Source organism: Corythoichthys intestinalis, chromosome 12 (genome assembly GCF_030265065.1).
Source record: "Corythoichthys intestinalis isolate RoL2023-P3 chromosome 12, ASM3026506v1, whole genome shotgun sequence".
Lineage (NCBI taxonomy): Eukaryota > Metazoa > Chordata > Actinopteri > Syngnathiformes > Syngnathidae > Corythoichthys > Corythoichthys intestinalis.
The window spans coordinates 48,850,488-48,862,578 of record NC_080406.1 but is presented as its reverse complement, the minus strand read 5'-3'; the positions used below and the strand labels follow the sequence as shown (position 1 = coordinate 48,862,578).

The window sequence follows — 12,091 nt, the reverse complement described above, 5'->3', positions numbered from 1 at the left end:
GTGTCAGATCGGCACTCAGTATCGGCAGATTCTCAAAATCAGGTGACTCGGACTCTTCAATACTCAAAAACTGCAAGTCTACAATTGCTATTCCGAAGAATGTAAATATGAAGTGTTTTTGTTTTATTTTTCTTTTAATAACTCAATGACACTGATATCATATTGGAAAATAAAATTTGAAAAAGAATGTTGACACAACTAAAATTCCAGTTCCTTTTTGGGAGGCATTCTAAAACAGCGCTAACCTTTTCAAGGAACTACTAGCGTTGATTTGCTTATGTGCAAAACTACAACACTGTTCCATTTGAACTTGTCTGGAATCGAGGATAACATTTTTACACTATAAGCCTACACATCAAACTCAAGTCCTGAGCTCATGGACACTCTTAGAATATATTCGTGGAGAAAAAGTACCCCAACATAAGGAAATGTGCTAGCTTTATTCACTTCTGCTTTATTTAGTCAGCCATTTCCCACATACACATTATTAAGTCCAAATGTTCCAATATGATTGATAATGTTTTGGATATGTGCTTGAGGCAGGCTTTTATCAGCTGCTCTCTCAATTATATATCCCTGGCTGATTTCATTCAGTGGATGTTGTCTTTGTAACATACTGATAAAACGTGGACAGTTTAACATTTTCATCATGGTTTATTGCAGTAATTCAAGCCAATATTGTCCATATAGAGTAGCTTGCAAGCAAAAAAAGAAATAAAGAGTGTAGCAATTAGCAAACTTTAGAAACCCACAATTTGAGAATTACTGCTTTATAATGAATGAATGCATAGTCAAATTAAACAAGGACAGTGATAAGGATGCTACATTCAAGGCTGTTTTTTAACAGCCTAATACACAAGGAATTAAGAGTAGTAGTGTGGGTACCTAATTTGCTTTGCTATTTTAGTAGGCTCGGTTAACCCTTAGCCCACCGAATGACGGAAAAGGATAGTTCATGAATGGATTGTAACCTTCATGACTGCATTCTGTAGGGAAAATACATACTATTTCTATGGAAAATGTACAGAACATTTACATTTGACAGTTTTCTCACTTTTAATGATAAACCAATAACTTATGTTTTGGGAGAGGAAATTTCTCAACTGTGTATGTGCTGCTAGATATAAAAAGGTATAGAGTAAACTTTAGCAGAGCTATAATATCAATGAATCTTCAGTAATCGTGTTAGTTTCTAAAGATCATGTAAAAACATACCAAGTATGCTTAAACATTTTAATAGTATTTGAGCAGGTGTTGCACAAGCTTCATAGGAGTCCTGAATAACAAGGTTAGGAGCCACTGTCTCAAGCTTGCGTGAAGTAAACACTGATTGATTGACAAGTACTTCAAAAAGACCTAACCAACCGCGTTATTCTTGAGGGCAATGCTTTTAACGTTAAATAAAATAGAATGACTACAGGTAGGTATACACTTGTCATTTCTTATTGACATGAACTTCAATTTCAAATCCTAAGCCTCCAGCTACAGCATGGTCTTGTCTGCGTAGAATGAAATGAGAAATTTAATGTCAAAAGCAAAATCGAGCAACCATGGCGTCATGTCAATGCACACACATGTTGCTGCATGACAGAGTTTTAACTTGTTTTTGTAGATGTAGTCATGAACTGTAAAGAGTGGTTTTCTGAAGTGTTCCTGAACCCATGTGGAAAAATCCTTTCGACAACGAAGCCTGTTTTTAATGCAGTGGAGGGATCGAAGGTCATAGCATTCAATGTCCTAACTAGAGATGGGTAGAATAGCCAAAGATTTTACTACAAAGAGTAGCGTCCTCTAAATAATATTAAAAGTAAAAGTCATTCAAAAATGTACTTAAGTGCAAGTAAAGAAGTTTCTGTTGAAAAGAATACTCAAGTAATGAGTAACATTGTGAGTAACTACTTAAAATGCGCGATTAAAAAAAAATAATGGTATATTTTTTTCTCAGCACAACTTCATCTACGTATATGAACTGTTATTATTATACTGTAATATAACTTATTACATGACATATTACATGTTGGGCCAAAAAGATCACAATAATAATTGAATTCAGACCAAAACAACAATATGAAACATCACCCGTCCAAAGAGTAAGGGTGCTTTCTAGTGGAGAATAAACATTGTTACCTCTGATTTGTATATTGGAGTCATGTGGTTATTGTTGCGACATCTCATTGGTGAAATTGAGACAGTCACTGTCCACATCTCTGGCAAAAATAAAGTCAATATGTAGAATATCCTCCTTCCACCTCCCCCACCCCATTTGAGATTGCCGAACTCATCCGGAAATCCAGTCCATCCACCTGCCATCTGGACCTCATGCCCACTCAACTAGTTAAACTCTGCTCACCCTCCCTGGTCCCGCTCATCTCTGCTATCATCCACTCATCCCTCACCTCTGGAATTGTACCCGCTTCTTTCAAAGCTGCAGCCGTCACGCCAATCCTCAAGACACGTGGTGACGACCACTCCGACTTCAATAACTTCCGCCCCATATCCAACCTTCCTTTCATCTCCAAAATCCTCGAAAGAACAGTCGCCTCCCAACTCCACTCTCACCTATCCCAGAATAACCTTTATGAACAGTTTCTATCTGGTTTCCGCCCACTACACAGCACTGAAACAGCACTCGTTAAAATAACCAACGACCTCCTCATGGCAGCTGATTCTGGCCTGCTCTCCATCCTCATCCTCCTAGACCTATCTGCAGCCTTTGATACAATTAGTCACACCACATCCTCCACCGGCTTTCCACTATTGGCATCACCCGCACCCCGTTGAACTGTTTTTCTTCCTATCTTTCTGAGCGCAGCCAATATATCCAACTAAAGTCATTTAAATCCACACCCTCCCCTGTTAACTCCGGTGTGCCTCAGGGCTCTGTCCTGGGGCCCCCACTCTTCATCATATACCTACTTCCCCTTGGCAATATTTTTCGTAAATTCAACAACCACTTTCACTGCTATGCCAACGACACCCAACTCTACCTCACTTCTGAACCCTCCTCCTCTCTCCCGCCGTCATCTCTGACTGACTGTATCACTGAAATAAAAATCTGGTTTACCCACAGTTTCCTAAAACTTAACAGTAATAAAACTGAGGTGCTCCTCGTTGGCTCTAAATTCACCATCTCGAAAAACCATAACATATCCATTACCATTGACAACTCCACTGTTTCACCCTCCCCCCAAGTCAAGAGCCTATGAATAATCCTCAACAACACACTTTCCTTTCAGTCGCACATCAATAACATTACCCGGATTGCCCACTTTCACATACGCACCATTAATCGCCTCCGCCCTTCCCTCACCCCACATTCTGCTGCAATCCTGGTTCACAGCCTTGTCACTTCCCGCCTGGAATACTGCAACTCCCTCCTCTTCGGCCTCCCTCGTAAAACTCTCCATAAACTCCAACTGGTCCAGAATTCAGCTGCCCGCATCATAACCCGTACCCCGTCCATCCACCACATCACTCCAGTCCTCCAACAGCTTCACTGGCTCCCGGTCCACTTTCGAATACAGTTCAAAGTTCTCCTCCTCACATCCAAGGCCATCCATAACCTCTCCCCTCCATACCTGTCCTGTCTCATTCATGTTACTACTCCCTCCTGTGCCCTTAGATCCTCCTCCTCCATACAACTGTCTGTCCCCCCCGCTCGCCTTAGCACCGAATTTGGAATTCACTCCCACCCGACTTCAGGAACACAGATTCCCTCCCCCTTTTTCAAACAAAACTCAAAACTCACCTGTTTAGACTAGCCTATACACAATAATCACTTAGATCTGGTCTTTTTAACTGCTCCTATATCTCTTTTAGTATTTTAAATTTCCTTATACGTTATATACTTTCATTTTCTCACTTTATTAATATTATAATATAATAATATTATAATAATATTAATAATATTTTAAATGATTGTACGGTTACCTTGAGTGCCAGAAAGGCGCCTTTAAATAAAATGTATTATTATTATTATTATTAATATAGAGCTGTCCCGACAAGTCGACGTAGTAAATGACGTGAATGCGTCAGCAAGCACACCATCCCGTCGATGGTTAATAAAGGGTTAAAAAATATATGCGTGGAAAGTTGAGAATGGCGGAAGCTCGGTATGCAAGCGGGGAAAGCAGCACAAAGCCAAAAAAGTGCACTACAGTGGCCAAGGCATGGGCTTATTTCAATGAAACAAGGAGGATACACTGTTGTGTCCTATCTCTTCAATGCCAAGCTTCCATACCAGGCTGCACGTCGGCCATGAATGAACACCTACAGTGCTGTCACCCAGTTGTAATTTTGGAAGACAACAGGATACAACAAGCTGGCAGATCGTAATCCATCGAACTCATGACATTTTTTATTGAATTTGCTAAGCCTGTCGCGATATGCAATAAGTCCATTTATTGCACAGTAAATAAAAATGAGGGTGGTAATTTTCACGGCTGATTTTTATCGCCGTGTGCGCGCATGCGTGTACACGTGCGTGTTGATGGCATATGAGACTCCAGTTCCTTTCACAAATTTTTATTGGTCGTCAACATGCCGTAGAATTAAAGTTCAGACATACAAAACAAGGAAACACATCTATACTAAATACTGTAAATGTTAGCATTGCTACATTGAGGCTAATGGGGAAGAAAAGACAACGTATAACCTCTTTAGCCTGCTATAAAACATTGGAAGTCCTTTCCAAAACGCAAACTTGCGGTTTAAAGGTGACACTTCAAACATGAAAAATCGCTGGTTAATAGCATTTGCAAACGAAAAAATGAAAAAAACAAAAAAACAAAAAAAAAAAACATTTATTACTAACACCACATGCAATGACGAAAGTGTTTTTTTTTTGTTTTTTTTTTACAGAGTGTAAAGCTTACGGTTAGCGGTTCAGCGAACGTACTTCTGGTGAACATTTAGAAAAATAAAAGCACATCATCATTCTATTCTTATTCACATTTTACATAATGTCCCAACGTCACTGAAACGGAGGTTTGTACATGACGAACCAATCACATTTCTAAGTAACTAATAGAAGTGTTAAGCTTTGTTGAACAATCGCAATCACATTATTCATGTCGATGACATGATTTTAACTACCTTATGTCCACCTCGACAGTCACCCATCCTCCATGTGTTACTTGTGGCTTAGCATTTCTGATTATGATGTATTATTGATTAGTTCCCATTTTTACAGTGGGTAAGGGAACAATTTTATTGCACTTTCCATTTTCATGGACTATCAGAATAAATGTCCCCCTGTTTACACAGTGCAGCACAATTGACTGATTACTGCAATCACGTAGCACATGCATGTGAACCAATTGCTTGTCTTTTTGTTCTACTCAAAAAGTACAATTTTAATTATTTACTCAACATATACTTGGGTTGAAAAGCTCATTATCTGCAGCTGCACAAGTGCAAACACTGCTCCGTGTTCTGCCAAGTTAATGTTTTGAATTTGCAGATCTCAAGCATTTACATATTGCTGAAGACCATTTTATAAAATTAGACGACAATGGTTAAATCAGGCCTTTTTAAGATTGTCCAGATTGTCTTCCAGAACAATATTTCCATTTTTTATTTTTTTTTTAAGATAAAATCAGTTGTTGTGTTTGATTATTGAAATGTCCTTGTGTACCAACCTTGATTGTTATTTAACTGACATTATTTTCCTACTTTGCAAACCGTGCGTTAATGAGTTGACTGTGGTCGAACACGGTGGCGGGAATCACATTGAATTTATACTAGACAGTGTAAATCACTATTCTTTTGTACATTTAATGTCAGGTTCATAAAATAAAGATATGGTATTTCTTGTTACTCTAACAATAATTTACAGCATGGTGTCTCACAGTTCACCTTTACACAAAACAACTGAGCACATTAGAAATCACTCATACAGTGACAAAAAACAACAATTTACAGAAGAATCCTGCAGTCTAAGAACATTCCCCCACCAACCCAGCTAATACCTGGTTGAATGTAATGAGGTTTGCCTTAGATGCGTACATCATTTTTAAAAGTTACATGTGTCAATTTTAGAAATGGAGTTGTCAAGGTTCTGCGAATCCGCTCTTTTTCCTTTTTAATGAAAGAAACAGTTGACTGGGGGGGGGGGGGGGCATGTAATACTTAATAGTTAAGACCTAAGAGAAGGTTGGTAGACGTAGCGCAAAAATACATGGAACAGTTGGTGTTGAAGAGAGGTGATGCAAAAGATTAGAGAGGAAAGGATGACACTATGGAAAAAGCTGAAAAGAAAAGAGGATGTACTTCATAAATACTGGAGATTCATGCAGTATTATAATATCCTGGTTCAGGGTTAAATGACTGATGAAGCTCATTTGCTCTGTGATGCTTTTTAATAGGAGAAAAAACATTTATCAGGTTCTAAACGAGGGCTGACACACCGTATAAATATATATATTTATTGGGTATAAATAAATATTCTTTTTGACATTCTGTCTCAATGCTTTTATCACTTACCATACAACTGTTATTATAAGAAAATTGATTTATATAGGCTAATTTTTAATTAAATTGGAAGAAATTGAAAGATAGTGACAGGGAAAAAAATACTCTCTGGAGTAAAATTGGCATAGCTTAAAGTTTCTGTGACAGCATGAAAAAAATCTTAAATAGCGTAATTATGTGAATTGGAATCATATTATGAGACGATTCAACTATATACAACAATTTGGCAAAGCGCAGATGACGAGAAATTAGTCTTTTAATCTACCGTGTAGCCCCGTCTGTCATTATAGCGATTTGCATCCCCAGCTGGAGGATGACGTCGGCAGGGTCACAATTTCATCTGATTTAGAATCCAGCCCATTGAGGGGGAAGATTCAGAATGAGGAAAATACAACAAGAGCAGCAAAATGTCATGATTGTTTCAATCTCTCTACTCTAATATTTTTACAGGATATTCTTTTTCTCAGTACCGTATTTTTCCCCAATTGCTAAATAAATGGTATGGTCATGACAAATAACAGTCTTGTGCTAAATGGAATTCGAAATATTGAAAATGCATTTATTCGTTAGGACATGGCAAAATTACTCTATAATGGTCAAAACTGTCGACTTCTTGCAGCTCCCGAATGATATTTTATGCCAATGTAGTCCAGCTTTTGTCATTTCCCTGTCCCGGCTTCGGAGAGAGTAAACAAACCAGCAGGCGTGACAGCTTGCCGACATGCTAACCCGAACAGAGTGGCGTTTCCAAGTCTTATTCTCACCTTTCGAGGCAAAAAATCACACAAAACTACCTCGGCCTCGCGGCGGGGTTGTTGATTGTCTTCACCGATCGGCAACCCCCCCGGCGGTGAGAAAGTTACAGCTCGTTGTTCCCCTGCTGCGGGCAGGAGAGCTTGTTGCCGGGGAAGCAGCTGGAGAATGACCGCCGGACAAACCGGCCGACATCGGAGGAGCGCTTAGCTGCCCGAGCCCATCTCGAGGATAGTGGTCTATTGCCGGGTGATTCCCAGTGATTCCAATTGCAATTATAACTAGGCCTGCAAGCAGGACTGAACGGGCCCTCGCAATCTAGCGCAACTCGGACGTCTCGCAACTCGGACAGTGTGCAGGTCAGGGTGGTGGCAGATTGTCCTCTCTAATCATCTCATTAGAACCTAACATGCTCGAAAGTCGCCTCTTTGCATTCACACACCTAAGAGATAAAAACCCCTATTGGAGAGACTACTACAAAAAAGGAGCGAATAAAGGGTCGTCACTGCAACAGACAGAGACATGTGGACATGGGTCTTAAACTAAGTATTTCAAAAGGTCTTGAAACTACAATGACCAACCTGAAAAGAACTGGACATATATTAGAAAAATGAGTGACTTTCTATTGCCACTAGTTGGTGCTGTAGGGTTGATGCAGATGACCCCTACAGGACCCTTCAGAGTATGACTCAAGAATCACGAGATGTTTGGCGCAGATATGTTGTAGAAGTTATGACTGTTCAAAACTTGTGGTGAGATGAAATGGCTTCAGTCATTTTTACTTCTCCTGTTGGACTCTTCTGCTTCAACCAAACCTCAGTATTTTTCATCAGGCACCTGAACACATGTCTTATGGCTCCCCTGATGCAGGTTTCAGGTGAATATATTTTTTTCCTTGGAGGAGGAGCCTGTTTAGTAAAAACGGCATTTCCTGTTCCCACTAGGGGGCCCTAGGGCTAATGGGTAATGTTTCAATGCACTCGTGTTAAGGGTGGGATCCCGCACATACATGCCAGATATGAAAAAGATTGAACTTTGTGTCAAGGAGCTATTAGTCTTTTACTGAATTTGTCATTTTGCCGAAAAAATGGCAGAATTTGGCACAAAGCCCAGGTCAGACCCATTAATGAAAACGCACCATTTTGAAAATTTTTAGATCTCCTATGTCTCCTGAATAGTCTAACCAATTTTGAAAATGATCCAACTCCCTCTGTGACAAGGTCTCAAATGTGCACCCTGTTAATTGATAAAAATTTCACATTCGATCCAAAATACTCGATTTCCTGTTGGGTTTGGAATATGGGTTCAAGAGACTTTTTGGAGCAGTTTTGCACAAGGTATCGACTCCCCAAATTTCATTGCTCTACGTTAAAAAAACCTAATAGGAAACGCCTTTTTGAAATTTTCAAGGGGGCGCCACTGAGCCATTTTGTTACATTTTTTGTAACGTTGCAAGATTATCGAAATCCATGCGAAGCCGCATGTATGTGCAAAATTTGGTGAGTTTTTGTGCATGTTCAGGCCTCCAAATGTAAACTATACTACAAATGGATAAAAATTTCACATTCGATCCAAAATACCTGATTTTCTGTTGGATTTGGAAAATGGGTGCAAGAGACTTTTTGGAACAGTTTTGCATAAGGTATGGACTCCCCAAATTTCATTGCTCTACGTTGAAAAAACCCAATAGGAAAGGCCTGTTTTAAAACTCCTTTCTGTTGCCACTAGTTGGCACCGTAGAGTTGATGCAAATGACCCTTACAAGGCCCTTCAGGGCATGACTCTCAACAAGCACGGGAAGTTTGGCGCAGATATGTTGTATATCTGCTGAGTTATGACTGTTCAAAGTTTTTTACGAGACAAATTGTTGACAGTCATTTTCACTTTCCTGTTTGGTCCCTTCTGCTTCAACGAAACCTCAAAATTTTTCATCAGGCACCTGAACACAGGTCTTAAGGCTCCCCTGATGCAGGTTTGAGGTCAACAGATTTTTTTCCCTTGGAGGAGGAACCTGTCTCGTAAAAAAAGGCATTTCCTGTTCTCACTAGGGGGCGCTAGGCCTAATGGGTAATATTTCAATGCAGCCGTGTTAAGGGTGGGATACTGCACATACGTGCCACATATGAAAAAGATTGAACGTTGTGTCAAGGAACTATTAGTCATTTACTCAATTTGTCATTTTGCCGAAAAAATGGCCGACTTTGGCACCACGCCCAGGTCAGACCCGTGAATGAAAACGCACCATTTTAAAAACTTAAGATCTCATATGTCTCCTGAACAGTCTCACCAATTTTGAAGATGATTCAACTAACTCCCTCGGCGAAAAGGTCTCAAATGTGCACCCTGTAAATCGATAAAAATTTCATATTCGATCCAAAATAACCAATTTCCTGTTGGGTTTGGAATATGGGTGTAGATGCTTTTTTGGAGCGGTTTTGGACAAGGTATAGACTCCCCAAATTTCATCGCTCTACGCTGACAAACCCTAATGTTATAGGCCAATTTTAAAATTTCAAGGGGGCGCCACTGAGCCATTTTGTTACATTTTTTTGCAACGTTGCAAAATTATCGAAACTTACAATTTTCCGCACATATGTACAAATTTTGGTGACTTTTCATGCATGTTCAGGCCTCCAAATTGGCCGTTTTCATTTGCCCTGAAAAAAATAAATAAAAATAAAATAAAAAAATAAAATCCTTTGCAAAACAATAGGGCATTCGCACGCTTAATGCTCGGGCCCTAATTAGGGAGACACAAAACTGTTTTGAAAGTCAAGTCTTTTATTCCAAAGATAAAGTTCTAATTACATAATGGGTTTATCCAATCGAGATTTACTTGTAGAATATCTTTCACCTGTAGGGTTTTATGAGTAATTGAGGGCAGAAACACTGCAAAGATAAGATATTTATATGAGGGCGGTTTAATTCATCTTGTCACGGACAGCATATGGAGTGGTAGATGCCATTAATACCAATTCTCAGACATGGAGTTGAAGTAGCATCATGCATGTTTTTAGTGTCATAGCAGACAATATCACACACAAAGTGTGTTCCATCGTTAATCAGATCGTGCAAACATGCTTTCTGCAGTCAGTTTGATCAATGAATCACTTGATTGCAAATTTAGAGTATTTCTTAGTTGGGCTTTCAAATGATTAAAATTTTTAGTCGAGTTAATCACAGCTTAAAAATTAATTAATCGTAATTAATCGCAATTCAAACCATCTTTAAAATATGCCATATTTTTCTGTAAATTATTGTTGGAATGGAAAGATCAGACAAGATGGATATATACATTCAACATACTGTACTGTATTTGTTTATTATAACAATAAATCCAATACATGGCATTAAAATTATTAACATTCTTTCTGTGAAAGGGATCCACGGATAGAAAGACTTCTTAAAAGACAAATGTGAGTTTGTATATTGTGACTAAACATTGCCATGTAGTGTATTTGTTGAGCTAAACGAAATGTTTGAATAGAGTTTTACCAAAGTCTGAGTATTATTTTGCATAGCTATTTTGATTGGGAATGCCAGTTCTCTTTGCATTGAGCGCTTTTCATTTTGTGAACATTTTTTTTTTTTTTTGAGAGATAGGAATATCATTTTTGTTGTACTTTCAGTACAGCTTTGCTTTGTTGTACAGTTCAGTTCTGAAGCGACTTAACTGTTCTGCCCAAATGCATGAATGGAAGTTGGGCAACCATGGCTGTCAGTGGTGGCTGCAAATGTTATATCTTCTCTTATCTTCTCAATATATATAATTGTTGTGGAAGATTTTGCTAATAAATAGCGCGGCCCCAATGAATGCCTGTGTCCACTCGCTTGTATCTGCCTCTTAACTCTCAATATGCAGTACATAAAACGGCGCCATTGTAGTCTGTTTGCGGCAATGCATGAGTGGGTCGTTCCGCGCATGCGTTAAATATTTTAACGTGATTAATTAAATTACTTACCGTTAACGCGATAAATTTGACAGCCCTATTTCTTAGATTCAGTTAAGCTGGATTTGAGGGTCAAATCCAACTCGCTTGCTGGGTAATACATTGAGTAGGAATATGCCGGTATGAGATTCCGACAGTATGATAACCTTAAGCAAAATTATCACGGAATCACGGTATTGCAATTACAGCTCTAAAATGTTTTATTTTGAGATTTCTGGTTTACAAAAAAAAACCATGGGATATGAGTATAAGGTTAAGTTAAATAAATAATAAAAAAAAAGAAATACTCTAAATAAAATTAATTTGGAGTGCTAATTAGCCACGTTAGCCATGTTTTACCACTGCTAGACACACTACACATGCTGGTCCGTTTTCTTCGAGGTGGGGGGGGGGGGTTCACCTCCTCCAGCCATCGTGTAGCACAGCTGACTCACTGACACTGAACAACAACAGATGGGGGAGGGTTGAGCCTTGCTGCTGCAAGGTGTAACGGGTACACGCGGGTCCGTTGTGTGCGGTGCGTGGAAACCTCTCTCCCGATGCCCTTCAAGTGGGTGTGCTGGCAGCTAAGGCTGCTGCTAGCCAGGGCTTTTGGCTCGGTGGTCAGAGCACTCGCCTGCCGTGCAGAACACGTCGTGCGGCACAGGTGCGAGTCCTGACCTAGACGAGGTGGACGGATCATGTCGTGAGTCGCGTATCCATGCAACACTGGTTACAAAAATAGTTAGTACCATAGGGACGGTATGATGGAAAATTTTAGCGGTTTTAAAACCTTGATGTTTTCATACCACGGTATACCTTGAAACCGGTAACCGACACATGCCTAACATTGAGGGGTATGTAACGATTACTAGCAAGCAGATAGTTCAAAGTTAATGTTCCTCTCAGCTTGTAATGCTGAGTAGCAAGGTAAAACA

General features: G+C 39.4%; 1 protein-coding gene and 1 long non-coding RNA gene across 3 annotated transcripts in view; one reads left to right on the top strand and one right to left on the bottom strand.

The window, feature by feature from the left end:
- Positions 1–12,091, top strand: part of LOC130927130 (inactive dipeptidyl peptidase 10-like) — a 262,038-nt gene that overhangs the window by 132,063 nt on the left and 117,884 nt on the right. The gene's annotated exons all lie outside the window — the stretch shown is intronic.
- The window catches only part of LOC130927132 (uncharacterized), a 43,413-nt gene continuing 41,327 nt past the window's right edge, over positions 10,006–12,091 (bottom strand). The window contains exon 3 of the long non-coding RNA XR_009066353.1: positions 10,006–11,834. This is a non-coding gene — a long non-coding RNA (uncharacterized LOC130927132). The remainder of the gene's footprint in view (positions 11,835–12,091) is intronic.